The following is a 24,246-nucleotide window of genomic DNA, read 5'->3' as shown; positions in this document are numbered from 1 at the left end:
AAGTTATCACCAAAATAGAGATTGAGGGATGCCTGATAAAGACTAACAGGACAGGTTTGATATGAAGGTTTTCTACTTGCTAATAGGTTAAATAGAGTGCATAAATACAGTATGTGGGGCTCGTTAATTCTAAATGACATAGCACATAGGGTTTGTTAGCACTATAGATTTTTCACCAACTGTTAAAGAATGTGTCGCCCATTCAGCATATTGATCAGTATGTCATGTTCATGTTAAATGTTTCTGCCAAAGAGAGATGCCCTTAGACAATAGACAGCAGGATTGGACAGAGTCATGTTATACATGGGTGTAGATGTTTACACAGAAACATTATTGTGTTGACACGTAAATTAAGCAAACAATATCACAGGTTGAAAGAATTATAATAATTCACGTGACATTTTCACATGAGCCAGACACGTGGTTTTCAGACACGTGTGACGTTTCACATGAATTTTTATAAAATCACGTGAAAAATGTCAAAAAGACACGTGAGTCAGACACGTGGTTTTCGGACACCTATTTTTCACATAACTTAGACATGTGGTTACCCAACATTTCACGTGATATTATACATTTCACGTGTGCTTTGTAACTGGCAGAACTCCCACGGGAGAAGCCAACATCTTGACCAATCGACAAAGAGGGCCAACACTAATTTTGAAGTTTTAATGTGAACATGCAAACATAATTTATTTTCAGAATTATTGCATGTCCATTTACGACTATGAATATTCTGCTGTGAATCAAAAATACACTTGCAGATTTTGAATGTGCGCGCGCTCGGAGTTCTGTCACTGTTGTCACGTTGTAGAAAGTTTAGTAAATTTGTAGGAAGAGATTTGAAAGTAAATTTTACTCCTGACCAATCAGTTCCCTCTGCCAAAACCACAGCTGCCTAACCATTGGATGGATTGTTCCATCAATCAAATATCAGGAAGTAGCTACCTACAGTGGGGGGAAAAAAGTATTTAGTCAGCCACCAATTGTGCAAGTTCTCCCACTTAAAAAGATGAGAGAGGCCTGTAATTTTCATCATAGGTACACGTCAACTATGACAGACAAAATGAGAAAAAAAAATCCAGAAAATCACATTGTAGAATTTGTAATGAATTTATTTGCAAATTATGGTGGAAAATAAGTATTTGGTCAATAACAAAAGTTTCTCAATAATTTGTTATATACCCTTTGTTGGCAATGACACAGGTCAAACGTTTTCTGTAAGTCTTCACAAGGTTTTCACACACTGTTGCTGGTATTTTGGCCCATTCCTCCATGCAGATCTCCTCTAGAGCAGTGATGTTTTGGGGCTGTCGCTGGGCAACACGGACTTTCAACTCCCTCCAAAGATTTTCTATGGGGTTGAGATCTGGAGACTGGCTAGGCCACTCCAGGACCTTGAAATGTTTCTTACGAAGCCACTCCTTCGTTGCCCGGGCGGTGTGTTTGGGATCATTGTCATGCTGAAAGACCCAGCCACGTTTTATCTCCGGGACCACCCATACACAAAAATGTATGCACGCATGACTGTAAGTCGCTTTGGATAAAAGCGTCTGCTAAATGGCTTATTATTATTATTATATTATTATTCAATGCCCTTGCTGATGGAAGGAGGTTTTCACTCAAAATCTCACGATACATGGCCCCATTCATTATTTCCTTTACACGGATCAGTCGTCCTGGTCCCTTTGCGAAAAACAGCCCCAAAGCATGATGTTTCCACCCCGATGCTTCACAGTAGGTATGGTGTTCTTTGGATGCAACTCAGCATTCTTTGTCCTCCAAACACGACGAGTTGAGTTTTTACCAAAAAGTTCTATTTTGGTTTCATCTGACCATATGACATTCTCCCAATCCTCTTCTGGATCATCCAAATGCACTATAGCAAACTTCAGACGGGCCTGGACATGTACTGGCTTAAGCAGGGGGACACGTCTGGCACTGCAGGATTTGAGTCCCTGGCGGCGTAGTGTGTTACTGATGGTAGGCTTTGTTACTTTGGTCCCAGCTCTCTGCAGGTCATTCACTAGGTCCCCCCGTGTGGTTCTGGGATTTTTGCTCACCGTTCTTGTGATCATTTTGACCCCACGGGGTGAGATCTTGTGTGGAGCCCCAGATCTAGGGAGATTATCAGTGGTCTTGTATGTCTTCCATTTCCTAATAATTGCTCCCACAGTTGATTTCTTCAAACCAAGCTGCTTACCTATTGCAGATTCAGTCTTCCCAGCCTGGTGCAGGTCTACAATTTTGTTTCTGGTGTCCTTTGACAGCTCTTTGGTCTTGGCCATAGTGGAGTTTGGAGTTTCACTGTTTGAGGTTGTGGACAGGTGTCTTTTATACTGATAACAAGTTCAAACAGGTGCCATTAATACAGGTAACGAGTGGAGGACAGAGGAGCCTCTTAAAGAAGAAGTTACAGGTCTGTGAGAGCCAGAAATCTTGCTTGTTTGTAGGTGACCAAATACTTATTTTCCACCATAATTTGCAAATAAATTCATTAAAAATCCTACAATGTGATTTTCTGGAGAAAAAAAATCTCAATTTGTTTGTCATAGTTGAGGTGTACCTATGATGAAAATTACAGGCCTCTCTCATCTTTTTAAGTGGGAGAACTTGCACAATTGGTGGCTGACTAAATACTTTTTTTCCCCCACTGTACATGAGCAAGAGAGGATGAGGTAAATAAAACCAAAACGATCTACTTGAAGGTAATAGTCTCTTTTATCTGTGTACACCGAATTTTTTGGTGAAACGGCATGACAGTAGTTTGCTTATCATGTGAAATATAATGGTACATTTCAGACGAACTCCAGACCAGCCTTGCATTGACAGCCGCTGTTGAGTTAGTCATCTGGCCTCTGACATTCATCCTAGCTTTACAATCAACTGGCTACCATCAGGCAACTTTAGATACGAGGGGAAAACAAATATACTTGCCAGTTAACCATCTGATTGATAGTTTATTTAAATTCCATTAACGTTAGCTAGATAGCTAGCTAAATTGAAACCGCTGGGGGAAAGGTAGCTAGATAACTCCCACCATCCTCACTGCAGTGTAGATAATGTTAGCTAGGTTTACAGAAAATAAAAACAATTAACTATAGCTATATTTGATAGCTATATTTTAAAGACTTGTTACTGACTTTTGAACACTTTTTGTCAAACTACTTCATTCCACTGCCTGTTTATTGATTAATTGGTGACTGAAAAAGTTGGTAAGAAAAATACCCCTCCCAATTTCACTGCAAATAGACTACTAGGCTATATTGGTTGGGTATCATTTCGCTGATGTGCACATTTACATGAGTGTTTTAATTAGCCTAGTTACCCAAGTTACTGACTAGGCGCATTGTTATTCATGTTTTTGTTATTGCATTTCAGGTGGAGAGGGAGTAAGATCACTAGAAAGAAACATGCTGCCAGACCACCACAGGACCCTAGAGGTATTAGTCAATTCTTATGAATTGGATATTGTATGTGAATTGGCCATTTAGATCAATGATACTAACAAAATGCTTGGATTGTTCAGCAACATGTGCAGTAAATGCTAACACGGCTTTGGTGATGAAAGGTACATAATGAATTTGTCATCTCCCTATCAGACCACTGCATGCTGTGACAAAGGCCTGGATGGTGACACACATCTGCTTCAAGCTGCCTGACTGAATACGGGGGCCTTCAGTGGTACCTTCCCCTTTGATTACAGCAAGAGTGTCCTGATCTCTGTCTCGTAGCCATTTAACATGTACTGTACGTTACAACTCAAATTCATACAAACTGCTACGAACACAAGAACTGACTTATATTCACCTGTACCTGGCTGTGTAGACTGGCAGCCTAATTCTGATATTTTTTCCACTAATTGGTCTTTTGAACAATCACATCAGATTTCTTTACATCAGCTCTTTTCAGAGCTGATCTGATTGGTCAAAATACCAATTAGTTAAAAGAATATCAGAATTGGGCTGCCAGTCTAAACGCAGCCTATTTGTCCTATCCTTCAGTCTTGTCTGGGAATATATTTTAGTTGGCACACCTGTGTGATGTCGTATTTCATTGGTTTTAAACGTTTTTAAATCATAAGCTCTAAGTGTTGTCTTGATGGAGAAAGTATGCATGTTGTCAGATGTTTAAGTTACCAGAGTACAAACCTACAAAAAAATGAACATGAGTAGTTTATACCAAACTTTATTGCATTTGGTGGTCATCCCCCAAATTTGACCATTTAAAGCCTTGATAGTTGCATCCTTCCTGAGGGTGGCAGGTATTTTTATGTGCTGCTCTAGAGTTCCATTGCCCTGCAGTCTCACCTGGGAATATGGGGATGACAAGTTCGTTTTTATAAAAGTCTGGGAGACTTAGAGGGAGGAGAGTGCATGAGTTTGAGTGAGTACAGTAAATCAAATCCAACCAGTGGCCCTAAACAATTAAGCAATAAGGCCAGAGGGGGTGTGGTACAGTGCATTCGGAAAGTATTCAGACCCCTTCCCTTTTTCCACATTTTGTTACGTTACAGCCTTATTCTAAAATGGATAAAATTATTTTTTATTCCTTCAATCTACACACAATACCCCATAATGACAAAACAAAAACAGGTATAGAAATGTTTGCAAATGTATTAATAAACAGAAATACCTTATTTACATAAGTATTCAGACCCTTTGCTATGAGACTCGAAATTGAGCTCAGGTGCATCCTGTTACCATTGCTCATCCTTGAGATGTTTCTACAACTTGATTGGAGTCCACCTGTGGTAAATTCAATTGATTGGACATGATTTGGAAAGGTGCACATACCTGTCTATATAAGGACCCACAGTTGACAGTGCATGTCAGAGCAAAAACCAAGCAAAGAGGTCGAAGGAATTGTCCATGGAGTTCTGAGACAGGATTGTGTCGAGGCACAGATCTGGGGAAGGGTACCAACAAATTCCTACAGCATTGAAAGTCCCCAAGAACCCAGTGGCCTCCATTCTTAAATGGAAGAAGTTTGGAACCACCAAGACTCTTCCTAGAGCTGGCCGCCCGGCCAAACTGAGCAATCAGGGAAGAAGGGCCTTGGTCAGGGAGGTAACCAAGAACCCGATGGTCACTCTGACAGAGCTCCAGAGTTCTTCTGTGGAGATGGGAGAACCTTCCAGAAGGACAACCATCTCTGCAGCACTCCACCAATCAGGCCTTTATGATAGTGGCTAGACGGAAGCCACTCCTCAGTAAAAGGCAGATGACAGCCCTATTGGAGTTTACCAAAAGGAACCTAAAGGACTCTCAGACCATGAGAAACAAGATTCTCTGGTCTGATGAAACCAAGATTGAACTCTTTGGCCTGAATGCCAAGCATCACGTCTGGAGGAAACTTGGCACCATCCCTATGGTGAAGCATGGTGGTGGCAGCATCATACTGTGGGGATGTTTTTCAGCGGCAGTGACTGGGAGACTAGTAGGATCGAGGGAAAAATGAACGGAGCAAAGTACAGAGAGATCCTTGATGAAAACCTGCTCCAGAGTGCTCAGGATCTCAGACTGGGGCGAAGGTTCACCTTCCAACAGGACAACGACACTAAGCACACAGCCAAGACAACGCAGAAGTGGCTTCGGGACAAGTCTCCGAATGTCCTTGAGTGGCCCAGCCAGAGCCCGGACTTGAACCCGATCGAACATCTCTGGAGAGACCTGAAAATAGCTGTGCAGCGACGCTCCCCATCCAACCTGACAGAGCTTGAGAGGAACTGCAGAGAAGAATGGGAGAAACTCCCCAAATACAGGTGTGCCAAGCTTGTAGCATCATACCCAAGAAGACTCGAGGCTGTAATCGCTACAAAGATGCTTCAACAAAGTACTGAGTAAAGGATCTGAATACTTATGTAAATGTGATATTTTCATATACCACAAACCCGAGGTGCCTTATTGCTATTATAAACTGGTTACCAATGTAATTAGAGCAGTAAAAATGTTTTGTCATACCCGTGGTATGTCAGCCAATCAGCATTCAGGGCTCGAACCACCCGGTTTATAATATGCTATATGACCTCACACAGACCGCCATAGTGAAGGAGGTTTACATAGTGCGCATAAAGTATATTACCACCAGCAGAGCTTACTTCTCTGTGCTCTGGAGAGATCGCAGGTAGTTGGTCTGAAGGCTCTGGAGGTCCTTGGAATATTCTGTGTCTGTAGCCCCTGTAGAGAGATGGATAAAAGGTACTGAATACTCTTGAAAGAGAAAGCAAGAGTTAACATTTACATTGTTGATTGAGGACTATAAGGGTCCAATCAGACAAATGGATGTGTTAAAGACGGCTTGTCTTGTGCTGTCCGTCAGAAAAGTTGCAAAGACTATCCATCAACCAATTAAAAATGTAAAACAGCATTTTCCCCACAGCCTTACTCTGTGATTGAAGTTGTATCTTCATGTCTGTAATTTCACTCTCACTCTCTCTGACCCCTAAGCCCTCATCCCTGACCTCCCATTGGCCCAGGGCCTCCTGCAAAACCCTCTAATCACAGTATCTCTGACAGGGAGTTACTCCAGGAGTATACAGGTTTATGGTGCATAGGGCTTCTCCACTCCTCATATGAGTGGAGTATTAGCTATACATATAAAAAATATATATATGCATGACTTACTGACATGGAGTGCTCCATGTTCCTGCTGGTCACAGGCATCAACCTGGATGCAGGGAAATGGCCTGCCTTGGAGTATTGTTGTATTAATCTCCACCAGGTGCCCGGAAATCATACGACAAACCTGCATAGATTAACAAAATAAAATGGTAACTGTATTTAGTCAATTGAAGTCATGACAGCCATAGGTTCTTTACATAGGCATATACAGGTTTTTGTTCCACCACTTCACTAACACCTCATTCAACTAATTGTGGTCTAAATTGAACAAAAACGTGCACATTTTAGTCCCGTGGGACAGAAATCACCAATGTCTGTATTATTTAATGAACTCCCCAAGTTACAAGTTTAGCTACAACTCTGCATGATAGAGAATAACATGTGTGGATCTATTTATTTCTAACCTTGTGAATAAACTCCAAGTACAAGATGATTTTCCTGGTGGCTTGGAGGTTCCCAAGTTCTTTACATCTGTCTGGGTGTTAGGAATGTGCTTTAACCTGAGGAAAAGAGCAGAGCGGGGGAAGAAATTAATCTTAAATCAATAAACAGGCAGTGGAATGAAGAAGTTTGACAAAAAGTGTTAAAAAGTCAGTAACAAGTCTTTAAAATATAGCTAGCAAATATAGCTGTAGTTAGTAGTTTTTATTTTCTAGAAACCTAGCTAACATTAGCTACACTGCAGTGAGGATGGTGGGAGTTAGCTAGCTACCTATCCCCCAACAGTTTCAATTTCGCTAGCTATCTAGCTAACATTAATGGCATTTATATAAACTATTGGGGATTTATCATTCTCCTAAATTGATGGGATGACTAACTTAGAAAGAATGCATTCTTGACTGGGCTAATGTAGGCTGTGACACCTGGCAAGGCTGTGATTGATGTGAAGAGCTGTTTTAGGGGGTAAAATGAGATAAGGATGTGTCTTCAAATGCTAGACTATACTGGTTCTTTGTGATCTGTGAGCCTTCCTTGGATGTAGGAATGATGTCTAAGGGAGCTGGCTCTTCTCACTATGATAGGTTGTTATGATAATCTTGTGCCTGGCTGAAGTGTGCAACAAATGGCGCCGAGGAGATGAGACCAACCCCTGAATCAATGGATTGGCTGAGTAAGTTTAAACCACACTCAGTCCTCTACTCTAATTGGCCAGCAGAGAAGTGGGAAACTTTCTCTGTCAGAGTATTTGGGTATTGTTTCTAAAACAATGTTGTTAGTTCTCTGAAGCGCCCTGTGAGGTATTTCAGAGAGCCCGTATATACGAAACATCATATTTACCATTGAAGGTTTTTGCATTAATTAAAATAACTAGTATATCTTAGAAGTCGTGTTGACCTCTTTTGTTCCTAATACCAGATTTGAATTGACGCGACTTTGACAAAACTATCAATCAGATGGTTAACTAGCAAATATATTCGTTTTCCCCTCGTATCTAAAGCTGCCTGATAAAGCTAGCCAGTTGATGGTAAAGCCAGGATGAATGTCAGAGGCCAGATAGCTAACACAACAGTGGCTGTCAATGCAATGGCTGGTCTTGAGTTTGTCTGAAATGTACCATTATATTTCACATGATAAGCAAACTACTGTCATGCCTTTTCACCTAAAGAATCGATGTACACAGATAAAAGAGATGATTACCTTCAAGTAGATATTTTTGCTTTTCTTTACCTCATCCTCTCTTGCTCATGTGGGTAGCTACTTCCTGATATTTGATTGATGGAACAATCCATCCAATGGTTAGGCGGCTGTGGTTTTGGCAGAGGGAACAGTGACAGAACTCCGAGCGCGTGCACATTCAAAATCTGCAAGTGTATTTTTGATTCCCAGCAAAATATTCATAGTCGTAAATGGACTTGCAATAATTCTGAAAATAAGTTGTTTGCAAATGTTAATGAATGTATTCAAATGTCAAGTTACAAGTTTGAGACCGTTTTTAATTTTTTCTTCCACACATCATGATACAAGCTTGCGAAATTAAATTATCGTACTTGCAACCATGAATCTGAATGTGCGACCACGAAATTCAAAATACAAACTCATGTAGTTCTGTCATCATTATAATCCCATAGATTTTTTATAAAAAAAGAATTGCAAGAATATTGCCGTTTAGATTTTGTCCTAAGTAACGGTTAGCAGAATCAAGTAAATTGATAAACACACTTTCTTTAAGCCCTGTTTTGACATCGTATTATGGTTTTTAGCTGTATAGATAATGTATTTTGGATGTTTTCAGTGTATTTTGAACGTTTTCAGACAATGCAAAAAAATAATAAAGAATGCATTAAAATTACTAAAAGTTAACTTGAGTTAACTGTTTAACTCTGACAGCGCTAATTTTTACATGTTAAAAATAATAAATATGGACACACGGGCCGCTAGCTTCTCTGTTCTTTTCATTGAGCTTCTTCCAACGATCACTGACCAATGTAAGAAGCAGTGAGACGTGCCTGCAGCAGTAACACTCAGAATGGATGGCTCAGAAATAATACATCATTGTCACACTTTATTTGGATAGTTCGGATTTTCCTTATTTTTAACAATTTGTAATAATTTTTGAATTTATAATACTCAGGAAGGCTAATTTACCTTTTTAAATAATTAGCCATTCCACATGTGGAAACACCACCTTTTCACATGTGAGGAGAATAACACTATTTTACCACCACATGTGAACTTGCAAATTGTTACAGGTTTTGTTTTTTCTATTTCTATTTCGAGGTAGCACGTTAGCACATAGGGCACACTGATTGGTATCACCTCGTTAGTAAGTATGTTACACCTGTGCTGGCTTGTCCATCTCGTTAGTCGGAAGGTGTTTCACCTGTGCTAGCCTAGGTGCTATTTAAGAGTGGCCAGCCCAGTGCTCCAGTGAAGCTTGAGAGATGTTGGTTTTGAGCTCAACAGTTTAAGTTTGAAAGAAGCCAGATTTTTGGTGTTTTCCATATTTGTTTTGCTCCATATTCTTTTTACGCCCTATTCTAAGTTGTTATGGGTTTTTCTTTTAGTTTGTGTTTTCAGAGGCAAATCTAGTGGGTGTCTTTTAGAACCCCTTACTAGTGGCTTTGGCAACTTTCAGTGGGCACCCACATGGGTGCCTTTCAAAACCCCTTTCTGTTTTATTTTGGTTGTCAAAGTGATTTTCTTTGTTAGTTCCCTTTGTTGTGAGTGGCATATTGAGTTTGTCTTGTGGGAATGTAACAAATTCCTTATGTTAAAGTTAGATTTTCACGTGACTGTTTCTAAAAGTTAAACAGCAAATGTGATTTTTACATGTATTGGTTTTTACATGTGAAACTGCACATTATATTTTCCCAAGTGATTGATTTTCACGTGAACTTGCAATTCCACATGTGAACGTGAGATTTTCACGAGAGAGTTTTTCACAAGTGAAACTGCATATCAGATTTTGACAATTTTCATAAGAAGCAGTAGATCTGTTCTATGTGCGCTATTTCTATGCTTCCCTTGCTTAAGTTTTGTTTTTGTGTCTTTTGCTTTCGGTTTTGTACACTTGCTTCAAACAGCTGAAAATACAATATTTTTGGGTATGGAAAATATATTTCACAGCAGTTTAGATGGTACAATTATTCTCTACACTATACTTGCTTGTTTTGTGACAAACTGTGATTTCTGCATAGTGCATCTTTAAGTATCAAGGTAAGGCGGTGACTCTTTCAGTTTGCAATGTATTTATTCCCCAATTTCATGGTATCCAATTGGTAGTTACAGTCTTGTCCCATCGCTGCAACTCCCGTACGGACTCGGGAGAGTCGAAGGTCGAGAGCTGTGCGTCCTCCGAAACACAACCCAGCCGAGCCGCACTGCTTCTTGACACAATGCCCGCTTAACCAGCCGCACCAATGTGTCGGAGGAAACACCGTACACCTGGCGACCATGTCAGTGTGCACTGCGCCCAGCCCGCCACAGGAGTTGCTAGTGCGCGATGGGACAAGAATACACCCTGCCGGCCAAACCCTCCACTAACCTGGAAGACGTTGGGCCAATTGTGTGCCGCCCCATGGGTCTCCCAGTCGCGGCCGGCTGCGACAGAGCCTGGACTCAAACCAGGATTTCTAGTGGCACAGCTAGCACTGCGGCACTCGGGAGGCCAAAATCAAATGCTTCTAAGTGAAAGAGTCACCAACTTACCTTGATACTTAGCAGAAATCACTGTTTATGTGACAAAACAAGCAAGTATAGTGTAGATAATCATTTTACCATCTAAACCGCTGTGAAATATATTTTCCATAACCAAAAATATTGTATTTTCAGCTGTTTGAAGCTGGAGTACAAAAATGTTAAGTAAAAGACGCAAAAACAAAACTTAAGCACGGGAAGCATAGAAATAGCGCACATAGAACAGATCTACCGCTTCTTAGACTTGCTTTCAACAAAAGACAGTCAAGTGACGAACAGCTGTTGTGATAGTGCATGCGATGCAACAGCCCAAGTGCTGGAAAAAAGGTGTTTGCGAGGAATGCCCAGAATATTTTGGTGTCTCATTCGTTACCCCGGTGAAGACAGTTGTACCTGGATCCATGTTGGATCTAATATCCCTAGCGAATTGATGTTGATCATCTGTTGTCTGCTTGATTTACAGCAAGGACTCGTTAGATTTAACAGAGAAAGCATCAAGTGTTCATGTTTTCATATGTTTTTGTGCCTCGGCTTGGACAACGAGACTACTGTACGCAATTGTGTAGGATAGGCTATTGCGCAACACCCAACACTATTCCTATTAATTATTCTGGATATAATGACAACAAATTACATAGCCTAGTGGGCTTATTCACAATATGATCTGGTAATGATAACATGACAAATACATTTTGTTTTCCATGTTACACCTGCAATGTTAGAAAAGTTTGTGGTGATATGCACACAGTAGCGGTCTGTGGGTAATATGACTGAGGAAGCCAAGCCAGTAAAAAACCATATTACAACCTATGTTGTGATATTTACGTTGTTTGCTCTATAACTAATTTGTTCATACGCCACCGTGATACACAATAAGGCCGTGACAACAAAAAGGCAGTCACACAGTGGCAGAATAAATTCAACTACACATACATTTGTTTCATCACAAAACCGTAGAGCAAAATCTGTCCGGTGAAGTCCACAAAGCAAATTTTGCAATTAACAAACAGTTATATGACCTGCAGCATGGTCAAGCAAGTTCATGTTTTTGACAGTTTACTAAATAACTACTGATTTAGAACCACGGAGTTAGCTACTGCAAGTCAGCACAAAGGCGCACTGCCTCCGCTATTCCAGCACCATTTTAACTTAAACATTTAAACATCATCAAATCAACAAGGCTATATATGCTTAGTTTAATACACTGAAAACAAACATAAAGATACCAAAAACGATTTAGTCCAATCAATGTTGCTAAATATCATGTGGCTGTCCATGGTGCTGATTTCTGTGTGTGTAAGTAAAAAATAAAACGTTGACTCTAGGGCTGACCCCAATTAGTCGACTGGTCGATTGTTTGGTCGTTAGGCTGTTGGTCGACCGAGATTGAGCCCATTTCAGTGAACTAATCCATTGCGGAGGCCTAAAGTAAAAGCCAATTTATGCTTGATCCGAAAATGTGGTTGGAGGCTCCATTTGGAGGGTGTGACGCAATTGCGGAGCCTCCTGATGCATGCTAGAAGTATGAATGCCCTGATTTCTGCTGAGGCCATGTCACCGTAAATGCTGCGTGGCCAATGCAGACGTCGGATTGACCATGCGCCCAGATGCACAATGCACCTCTCTCCAGAATGCGCTCTCTCCCGCCAATTTGTGCACATTCATTGTTTCATAACTTCATTGTGTGAATTGTTTGCGTTTGATCGTTAGTGTATATCAATTCCCCATTACATAAATCACCAGTAGTACATTTACCGTTAATTCCTATCATTTTTAATCTACAACGTTTGTTACTTTGGTTACGGTAATTTATTTTAATGCATTCAATATTGTTATTCCAGCCTTACCGTTCTCATTGTCGGAGTGGACACAGTGTTTGCAGAGTGCACAACCTATGCTACACTTGTGAGAAACAAGTTTTGGTTTATTTCATTCCATTTACGAGTTTTGTCAATTTAGTCATTGTCTTTTGTTTGAAGTGCTCCTGTCAATGTTGAGTAAGGACATGCACGGATAGAAGCAGGCCTATAGACTACCTAGCCTGCATACACATGTAGGCATATAAACTTGCCCATTTGGGGATCTGATAGTATTTCTGATTGGCTTAACGCACCACCACTAATGACCTGTGGAGCTTCTCAAAGCAATGTTTTCTTCATCTCAAACAGCAAGCAAACTAATTCTGTTTTTACATCCATTGAGAATTATAATAGTTCCTCAATGTATTTGAAAAATCTTTCCAGCTCTCTCCCTTTCGATAACCACTCAGCGTGAAAGGGAAAAATGTTATGCTCTGAGCCAGTGGAAATGTCATAAAATAGGCCTACCTGATTACTTGACTTGGACTGAAATAGGTTCCGGTACTCATTTTGGGTGCTGGTACTGTTCATATTTAGGTGCAGGAGCTCCACAATACTTTTGAGCTAATATTCTATAAGAGGAACAGGAGCTCAAGCAGTAGAACAAATGATAGTCCACACTGCTTCTTATCCCTTGCGCAAATAGCCAACAGCTGTGTCTGTCTCGAGCTCACTGGTGCGGGAAACTCTCAGGGACCAGAATATTTTATACAATGTTGCAAGTTTGCTAGTGGAAGCTTTGGGCTGGACCCAAATTAATAGTTGATACAATGTTACAAGTTTGTTGCTGACAGGCCATGTGTAGCCAATATGATTTATAGGATATTTATATTATCAGGATATTTTCTACCTGCAGGCTGCAATGTTTTTATTTGTTGGTTTTATGTAGGCTATTTTTACATAGTTGGCAATGGCAATAGAAGTTACATTTTATGTTTGTATAATTTTCATTTAGATTTGGATAGAATTTTGATTAACTACATGACAATGATTTTGAGATATGAAGACGTTATTATAAATTAAATTAAACTGTTTAATGAAAATGTGCATATGAAAACCGTAACTGGCACACAGATCGGTAGAAATGGTAAGATAAATTGGCATTCCACATGAGAAAGGTTGCCGGCTCCTCATGTAGCCTATTACTGGCAACTTCAGGAGAGTAATGGCAGAATCTGCGAAAGCCAGCAGGAGCGGGAGGAGAAAAGTTGGATTAGGTTAAGGTTTTTTTTCTCCTGGTTATCTAGATCTCTGGCGCCCTCTTGAGGCATTTGTCTTATTTCATCAAACCGTAAACTTAAAGCATCACACAAGCTCAATACATATAGCTGATTTTGTTAAAACACATACGGTGTGTCTATATATTGACAAATACACGTTTAAAAATGTCGACCAACCGATTGGTCGAAAGAACAGACGACTTTCGGTCAACCAAGATGTATTTTTGTTGGGGAAAAGGGGGTACCTAGTCAGTTGTACAACTGAATGCATTCAACTGAAATGTGTCTTCCGTGTTTACCCCAACCCCGCTCCTACCTGCCAGACAGCCCTAGTTGACTCACACTACTTGTAGACTATGTCATCCTCTCTTTCATGTTGTCAAAACAGTCTATGGCTCTGTCATACAGTACGCTTAGTTTGTTGTCATGGGCTACTTAGCTAAAATGCTTGTTAGCCTAACTTCCTCGCACGGGCAACAATGAACCAGCTAGCTAGCTAGTTAAGGTGAGCCTACTAGACTACATACAGTACCAGTCAAAAGTTTGGACACACCTACTCATTCAAGGGTTTTTCTTTTTTTAAACTATTTTTTACATTGTAGAATAATAGTGAAGACATCAAAACTATGAAATAACACATATGGAATCATGTAGTAAACAAAGTGTTAAACAAATCTAAAAATATTTTATATTTGAGATTCTTCAAATAGCCACCCTTTACCTTGATGACAGCTTTGCACACTCTTGGCATTCTCTCAACCAGCTTCACCTGGAATGCTTTTCCAACAGTCTTTAAGGAGTTCCCACATATGCTGAGCACTTGTTGGCTGCTTTTCCTTCACTCTGCGGTCAGACTCATCCCAAACCATCTCAATTGGGTTGATGTCGGGGGATTGTGGAGGCCAGGTCATCTGATGCAGCACTCCATCACTATCCTTTTTGGTAAAATAGCCCTTACACAGCCTGGAGGTGTGTTGGGTCATTGTCCTGTTGAAAAACAAATGATAGTCCCACTAAGCCCAGACCAGATGGGATGGCGTATCGCTGCAGAATGCTGTGGTAGCCATGCTGGTTAAGTGTGCCTTGAATTCTAAATAAATCACAGACATCACCAGCAAAGCACCCCCACACCATAACACCTCCTCCTCCATGCTTTACGGTGGGAAATACACATGTGGAGATCATCCATTCACCCACACCGCGTCTCACAAAGACACGGCGGTTGGAACCAAAAATCTGAAATTTGGACTCCAGACCAAAGGACACATTTCCACCGGTCTAATGTCCATTGCTCGTGTTTCTTGGCCCAAGCAGGTCTCTTCTTATTATTGGTGTCCTTTAGTAGTGGTTTCTTTGCAGCAATTTCGACCATGAAGGCCTGATTCAAACAGTCCCCTCTGAACAGTTGATGTTGAGATGTGTCTGTTAATTGAACTCAGTGAAGCATTTATTTGGGCTGCAATTTCTGAGGCTGGTAACGCTAATTAACTTATCATCTGCAGCAGAGGTAACTCTGGGTCTTCCATTCCTGTGGCGGTCCTCATGAGTGCCAGTTTCATCATAGCGCTTGATGGTTTTTGCGACTGCACTTGAATAAACTTTCAAAGTTCTTGAAATGTTCCGTATTGACTGACCTTCATGTCTTAAAGTAATGATGGACTGTCGTTTCTCTTTGCTTATTTGACCTGTTCTTGCCATAATATGGACTCTTTTACAAAATAGGGCTATCTTCTGTATACCACCTCTACCTTGTCACAACCCAACTGATTGGCTCAAACTCATTAAGAAGGAAAGAAATTCCACATATTAACTTTTAAGAAGGCACACCTTGTAATGGAAATGCATTCCAGGTTACTACCTCATGAAGCTGGTTGAGAGAATGCCAAGAGTGTGCAAAGCTGTCATCAAGGCGAAGGGTGGCTATTTGAAGAATCTCAAATATAAAATATTTTTAGATTTGTTTAACACTTTGTGTACTACATGATTCCATATGTGTTATTTCATAGTTTTGATGTCTTCACTATTATTCTACAATGTAGAAAATAGTAAAAATAAAGAAAAACCATGGAATGAGTAGGCGTGTCCAAACTTTTGACTCTTACTGTATATCTAGGCTACATAATGAACTTCAAGTTGTCTTAGGCCATTGGCACGATTTATGAATTTTTGGTTAGATCACAATAACCGTCATAATCATTGGCCTGTACTAGGCTTGGGCTGTATCCAGATTGTCATACCTTCATACCGACCTTGTGCCACACCGGGATATTCAGTCATACCGGCACTGAACACAAGGGGTGCTGTTTTCAAACCCCACTGATACTCTGTAATCCAAAGGTTAGCAACGCTAACAAGTACATGTATAATCCCATAGAGAAGGCTAACTAAATGCTAAGGAGCGCATTGTGAACATTTTGCACAGTTTCTGACCTAAACTATACAAGTAACTCAAAATGCTACTCACAGATTGCTGCACACACAAAACAAATATTACCCAGCAAGGCTCTTGATTCTGGAGGGGATTCTCTGCTGTTACCAAGCGAGTGCTTGATTTTGGAAGATACTTTGTACCTGTTTCCTCCAGCATCTTAGCTAGATAGCTAACAGCTACTAAATTAGCAAACCAAATGCATAACTGCATAGCATTTAGCACAGTTAACTTAGTAGTTATAAGATATCTAGCTGGTAAACATTTAGTTGTGAATTCCATACTGTAATTTGATCACCTGGTATTGAGGGTATTGAAAAACCACCTTGTGGCTTTTTCCAAATACCCCGGTATAAGGTATATACGGTATACCACCCAAGCCTAGCCTGTACAGAGAATTAAGTCAAAACCACAAGTAGAGCTGTTGCGGTGACCGTATTACCACCACACCGGTGGTCACGAGTCAAGAAGGCAGTCAAATTCCATGTGACCGTTTCGTCAAAGTAATTAGGCTTCTCCAAGCTCTGATGCTGCTGATGGGCGCCTGGTACTCAGCACTCTATTGTCCCTCTAATCACTCTAACATCAATGCAAATATATTCAAACACTTCATCAGAGCCCATGAGCTCATGTTGCGCAACATTTCAATAGGCTTTGAAATTGCGTGAGAAAACAGACTGGTGGCCTCTACTAAAAAGAGGAGGATCAACTTTCTATAGGCTAGGCCTACTATATTTATTTCTCAACTTTCCTAATATTAAGCACATTGCTTATATTTACAACAGGAGTATAGCCTACCTGGCTGGCATGAAAATAAACCATGGGGAGAAGCATCTTCCATTCACTATTTAAGTGCATAGATTACATGTATTATTTTCCCGCTGCCCCTGTTTCGATACAGGTGCATGATAATGGTCCATTCTAAATAAATAAAAAAATCACACATACAGTTGAAGTCGGAAGTTTACATACACTTAGGTTGGAGTCATTAAAAGTCGTTTTTCAACCACTCCACAAATTTCTTGTTAACAAACTATAGTTTTGGCAAGTCGGTTAGGACATCTACTTTGTGCATAACACAAGTAATTTTTCCAACAATTGTTTACAGACAGATTATTTCACTTATAATTCACTGTATCACAATTCCAGTGGGTCAGAAGTTTGCATACACTAAGTTGACTGTACCTTTAAACAGCTTGGAAAATTCCAGAAAATGATGTCATGGCTTTAGAAGCTTCTGATAGGCTACTTGACATCATTTGAGTCAATTGGAGGTGTACCTGTGGATGTATTTCAAGGCCTACCTTCAAACTCAGTGCCTCTTTGCTTGACATCATGGGAAAATCAAAAGAAATCAGCCAAGACCTCAGAAAAAAAATTGTAGACCTCCACAAGTCTGGTTCATCCTTGGGAGCAATTTCCAAACGCCTGAAGGTACCACGTTCATCTGTACAAACAATAGTACGCAAGTATAAACACCATGGGACCACGCAGCCGTCATACCGCTCAGGAAGGAGACGCGTTCTGTCTCCTAGAGATGAACGTACTTTGGTGTGAAAAGTGCAAATCAATCCCAGAACAACAGCAAAGGACATTGTGAAGATGCTGGAGGAAACAGGTACAAAGTATCTATATCCACAATAAAACGAGTCCTATATCGACATAACCTGAAAGGCCGCTCAGCAAGGAAGAAGCCACTGCTCCAAAACCGCCATAAAAAAGCCAGACCACGGTTTGCAAATGCACATGGGGACAAATATCGTACTTTTTGGAGAAATGTCCTCTGGTCTGATGAGACAAAAATAGAACTGTTTGGCAATAATGACCATCGTTATGTTTGGAGGAAAAAGGAGGTTGCTTGCAAGCCGAAGAACACCATCCCAACCGTGAAGCACGGGGGGTGGCAGCATAATGCTGTGGGGGTGCTTTGCTGCAGGAGGGACTGGTGCACTTCACAAAATAGATGGCATCATGAGGAAGGAAAATGATGTGGATATATTGAAGCAACATCTCAAGACATCAGTCAGGAAGTTAAAGTTTGGTCGCAAATGGGTCTTCCAATTGGACAATGACCCCAAGCATACTTCCAAAGTTGTGGCAAAATGGTTTAAGGACAACAAAGTCAAGGTATTGGAGTGGCCATCACAAAGCCCTGACCTCAATCCTATAGAACATTTGTGGGCAGAACTGAAAAAGCGTGTGCGAGCAAGGAGGCCTACAAACCTGACTCAGTTACACCAGCTCTGTCAGGAGGAATGGGCCAAAATTCACCCAACTTATTGTGGGAAGCTTGTGGAAGGCTACCCGAAACATTTGACCCAAGTTAAACAATTTAAAGGCAATGCTACCAAATACTAATTGAGTGTATGTAAACTTCTGACCCACTGGGAATGTGATTAAAACTGAAATAAATCATTCTCTCTACTATTATTCTGACATTTCAAATTCTTAAAATAAAGTGGTGATCCTAACTGACCTAAGACAGGGAATTTTTACTAGGATTAAATGTCAGGAATTGTGAAAAACTGAGTTTAAATGTATTTGGCTAAGGTGTATGTAAACTTCCGACTTCAACTGTATCTACAACACAAAATCCATCTGTACGTGTGTGTGTATAGTGCGTATGTTATCGTGTGTTTGTATGCATGTGCCTATGTTTGTGTTTCCCCAATGTGTCTGTCTTTACTTCTAGCATGTGAGAAAGACCCGATCACGTGATGGAGCGCGCAGCACTCAGCGAGAAGGGCACAACAGCCACTGGCTGCAAAAGGCATGTAATTTTTTAGGGTGCATTACGGCCACACAAAGGGGATGCCACCGTGAAATTCTAGGCATTATCAAGTGCTTGTCAAATTGTGAATGAGTCACTGATTTAGTGTGTACAGCCTGCGCGAAAAACAATGCAGAGCTCATGCCTTTCAAGCGGCTTTTTTCAAATCATTAGTCGCATCATGCAGCCTTACAATGTATTAAAAGTCAGCCCAACATTTGTAGAACAACTATAGTTACAATAATAACTCTAAATTAAGCATATAGGAATACCTATTTATTTGTTAACTGCTCAACACAGAATAGCCGCATGTGCACACTCCCTCAAATCGTATGGAGAAAATATAATTTCTATTTTATTCAGCTTTGTTTAATCGTATTCTTCATGCTATAAAATAATGCCACAGAATTCTAAGCAAGTCTTGTCTGCTAAATTAACTAGTGTAGCCCACAGCCTTTTGGCATAGCCAGATCAGGACCTAACATAAGGACAACTCAGAGTATGCTATCATGCTTCTTTAGACCTGTCTAAAATAAATAATGGATTTATTGTGAAAGTGTAGGCTATATTACATGGATTTATTAGACTTTTTTAAATGTAGATGTTCCAAAGGTCTGCATCAGTGGCTTGTAGGCTATGTGTGGAAGCCAGGAGATGCTAAATGTGTTTATGTTAATTAACGGTCAATTACCGTGAGACCGACAGTTATTTGCTTGACAATCACTGGCTAACAAAACCACAATTCAAAATCCCCATCTCCATCCATAGCTTAGGACAGGGACAATTTAGAAAGCTAGCTACTGCAGGACATCAACACAAGCAGACCAGAAACAGACACGTTTTTTTGACAATTATGATGTTTTGCTTAGGATGTGATTTGATTGGTGTGAAGCCAAGTCCAAACTGGCCTCCCTTGGGGGGAGTTTTTCTGCACCAGCTTAGCCCAACGCTATCAAGGGCAGGCCAAATGCTTGCTGGCATCAATCAATCAAATGCTATGGCGGCGGCAACATGTCTTACTCTTATGTTCCAGACAGCATCAGATACATGGGCTACACATACTGAGACAGAGGGGCACTGTTTCCTTCGTTCAGATGATTTCGCCGGTGAGATTCAGCCACTATTTTTTTATTGGTCAAATATTTGGGGAAGCCTGGCTTCCCTTGGCACCCATGAATACACGCCACTGTACGCACATCCTTAAAAATAGGTGCTGGGCTAATAAATCATATTTGTTAAGAACAGGAAGCCCCGCACACTGTTTATGCTCCCAATTCACCGTTTTATTGACAACGTTTCGATCCAAAACTGATCTTTGTCAGGTCAAATGAAGATCCATTTTGGAACAAAACGTCAATAAAGCGGTGAATTGGGAGCCTAAACAGTGTGCGGGCCTTCCTGTTCTTTACACCTGTGGTTTTAAATAATACAAGGCCTGATATTTCCTATATTTGGTGCTTGAAAAGTCCTTGTAATATTCTAGCCAATTTATAAGTTATCCTGCTTGCATCATCACTCAAACTCTCCTGTCGGATTTATCTACAGTTATGCACATGCGCAAAAGGGATTTATTTACAATTATAAACCGGGTTTGCTCCCTTACAATTATCCATGATTTCATTTTTGATCCGTTTTTCCCGCCACTTCAAATTGAAGGGTGTTGCGCTACTCTGTTGCGGTTATTATGAGGACGACAACATCTAATGTTTGGCTTCAACTTTGCTTTCCATACAAAACCTTTGCATGCATCCAATCTATTTAGTCAGGCAATGTCCACATTATTCTCACATATTTTAGAATGTAATAATAATTTGAATATCAATGCATTGGCAAGGCCTAAAAAAAGCCTTGCCAATGCATCGAAATTTTTGGCATACTTCTTTTTTTTGGGGTGTGGAGGGGAGGGGGGTCTATATTAGACCCTTTATTTACAATTATATAAATTATAAAGTTCTATAACATTGAGGTCCTTGAAAATTACAATTAAATGCTTGAAAAAGTCCCTGAGAGTCCTTGAATTTGACTTGCCAATGTCTGTATGAACCCAGCTTAAAAGATGTATAGACCTAGGCCTATGTTGTTGTATAGGTGGAGTTATATTCACTTTTATTCCTCTAAGTACACATGTGGAACTGCATGAAAATCATTTTTATTTTTGTTTCAAAACATTTTGAAATGTTGATCCCAATGTCACACATTGGCTCCATTATTTATAGAAAGACCCACATGAAAATATGGTTTCACATTTGAAATTTAAGCTCAACATGAGAACTGCTATTTCACATGTGAAACTGCTATTTCAATTTTCACATGTGAATCTCCAAAATTGATGTGTTTTTTTGTAAGGGTTGTCATGTACTCCATCCTGAGCGGCTCACAGGTCAATCATGAGGTCAGTCATTCAGTGTTTACTGAAGGTCTCAGTGCCCCTGCCTGCTATGTGCAGGGTTGCCATGTCCACAGTTTTCCTGGAATTGGGTTACTTTGAAAACGATATTGCGTGTGGAAATGTATTGGTTGCGGGTTGTGGGTTTTTAGGCTACTTCTAAGTTGCACCGCGGCCGCCATTGGCATTTCTCTGAATAAAAAAAAAAAGGGGAGGGCCAGAGGTGTGTGTGTGTGTGTTGAGAGAGCACTGCAGCATGCAGCTCAGTCCACTATTGGCTGAGTCATGTGAGTGAGAGAAGAAAGAGCAGCACGCGCGCACGTTGTGACAACTTTTTACCAGTTGTAGGTAGGCTATTTAACTATTTAGCAGGAGTGGAAATTTGAAATGGAAGTTATGGGACTCCCTCGTGTGCTTCTGTTATGGGGAAAAGTCCTCAATGAAAAATGTGGAGAATGATACATTTGCATCTGTTGGCCATCAAATTTATATGCCATTGTAGGCTACTGTAGGCTACCATTTGATACAATAAATATGTTGAAATGACTATATCACTGGAATCTCGCAAATGGTCTTAACATCTGGCACATAATAACAGCACCTATTGCCAGAAAATAGCCTAGCATTATTTTTTTAAAAGTTTGTCCAAGTGTTTCTTGCTCAGAGATTACGTGATCCTCTGTCCAACTTTCATCACTCAAACTCTCCTGTCGGATTTATCTACAGTTATGCACATGCGCAAAAGGGATTTATTTACAATTATAAACCGGGTTTGAGCCCTGAATGCTGATTGGCTGAAAGTCGTGGTATATCAGACGTATACCAGGGGTATGACAAAAAAATACTTTTTACTGTTCTAATTACATTAAGAACCAGTTTATAATAAGGCACCCCGGGGGTTTGTGGTATATGGCCAATATACCACAGCTAACGGCTGTATCCAGGCACTCCACTTTGCGTCATGCTTAAGAACAGCCCTTAGGCCATATAACATACCCCCTCATGCCTTATTGCTTAATCATAGCAGTCAGATGAGTTAAATCAACATCCATTGATGGAAAATGATCTGGCGAGTTTAATAAGGGCGAATTATCTTTTCTCTTGCGACATATTCAAATGTGTTTATTACGTCATGTCATAGTTCGCAATAATTATTATTTTGATGAAAACCGAATTTTGCTTCTAACGTCGTTACAAGTTACGTCAATATTCCTTCTTAATTGGCTCGATAACGTTATGGAAAAATGGTTTATTGTATACATTTGGCAACTCCTCTCTTGCTGTGGAAAAAAAATGTGGGCTAATTTTCAGTCCTTTTGGGTGGGTTTTGAGTGGTCATTGGTATATAAATTTTAGCTAGACCTGGCAACCCTGGTCATGTGGAAGTTCAGGTCACATGCAGTTAAATCAGGAAGCCTGGCCTGAAGCCTATTTGTCAAACAACTGTCTGAACATGGAGGTAACCATTCAGTGTGTCAATAACTATTGTACATTCAGTCCCTATGGGGCATTCAGTTGCTTTCATGTCTATGGGTGACATGGGGGTTTGTGAAGACAATCAATAATAGCATAATCCATAGCATTTGTCCGGAGGTTGAGGTTCTCTGACCATGAGGGGTATATTGTTTATTTCTTGGTTTTATTTAGCTCATACAGTGGGTTATGCAGTAATCATATTTATGTCCAACTGCAGAGCACAGTACGGAAGGTCGAGACAGCAGTATCTTATTCATTGTGTCATTTTTACACATACACACTAATTACAGAGAGAACCGGGTAGGCCTATAGTGTACAGGGGAAAGCAATGTACTAGAATGGACATTGTGCATGCAAGAGACGATAATAAGAATAGGAATTTAGGAGCTCTGACTCATTTTTTCCTTCTCTCACACAGCCTATTCACACACACATTTTGAGATTAATGCTAGTTTTTAAATAGACAACCATCCATCCACATGTCATTATACTGTCTGTCCCTTTTGTACAGTACCCACAAATCAAGTTAAATGGGGTTACCTATCAGTGCCGCATAATATGCATTACATTAGGCCCATTCATACCACTGATGTTATTCATGTATTTACCTACATACTATGTTGCCATATGTTATTTCTGCTATAATGAAAGCTACAATATTGTGAACTAATCAAGAGTAAACAAGTGATGTTGTACAATGTGCAGTAGCCTAATTGTAGGCTATTGTCTTTTTGTAACCAGATAAAACATGCAAAGAGCGTTCCATGACAATAATAAACGTTACATTCTTCAGTTCCACGATTTGGGATACTCTATTTTACAACACTATAGACTAGCGTCTAGTGCGACACAAGGATGAGCAGCGGTCGTATGTATGGTTGCAGATATCAGATGGATGTGTCTTTACTGCAGTATAGCTTCAACACAACGACCGTACTGCTGTCCGAAGACCACGTCCCAGGCCATTTTGGTCCCACGTGGAATACAATAAAAGCCCACCAATGCAGGTAATAGGCAAATATTTGAATTACAATCAAACACTCGAGACATTACAAGTCCCTCGTGCCCCAGAATCAAACACAAATGTGTTGCATTTGTTGCCAAGGGGGCGAAATTACCCAAAATGGGCATGATGTAAATTGGCTTTTGTAGGCTATATACAGTATCTGACGCGCAAATTAAGCATATGAGAGAGACAGACAATAAAATGCAAACGTTTACCTTTGAAGAGTTGCAATCCAGTGTTACTTATCAATATTGCTCCCACACACGGCAATGAGGTCTGTGCTATAATGTACAGTCAGCACAGTGAGCTACAAAGTACCCACCAATCACCCCGACAACGCA

General features: G+C 40.3%; 1 protein-coding gene across 3 annotated transcripts in view; it reads right to left on the bottom strand.

Moving 5' to 3' along the window:
- The window catches only part of LOC311127947 (sorbin and SH3 domain-containing protein 1-like), a 102,058-nt gene extending 77,812 nt beyond the window's left edge, over positions 1 to 24,246 (bottom strand). Inside the window, exons 1-5 of one of the 3 annotated variants that reach the window (XR_014613158.1) lie at positions 24,121 to 24,232; positions 7,028 to 7,123; positions 6,627 to 6,747; positions 6,085 to 6,179; positions 4,173 to 4,310 (exon numbers count right to left, since the gene is read on the bottom strand). The gene's annotated coding sequence lies outside the window, so the exon portion shown is untranslated. Of the gene's footprint in view, positions 1 to 4,172; positions 4,311 to 6,084; positions 6,180 to 6,626; positions 6,748 to 7,027; positions 7,124 to 24,120 lie in introns of those variants that run through there. The other 2 variants (XR_014613159.1, XM_084159849.1) reach the window with 2 other exon arrangements.

Source organism: Coregonus lavaretus (assembly GCF_964263955.1).
Source record: "Coregonus lavaretus genome assembly, chromosome: 1".
Lineage (NCBI taxonomy): Eukaryota > Metazoa > Chordata > Actinopteri > Salmoniformes > Salmonidae > Coregonus > Coregonus lavaretus.
This window is presented reverse-complemented; position numbering and strand designations above follow the sequence as displayed.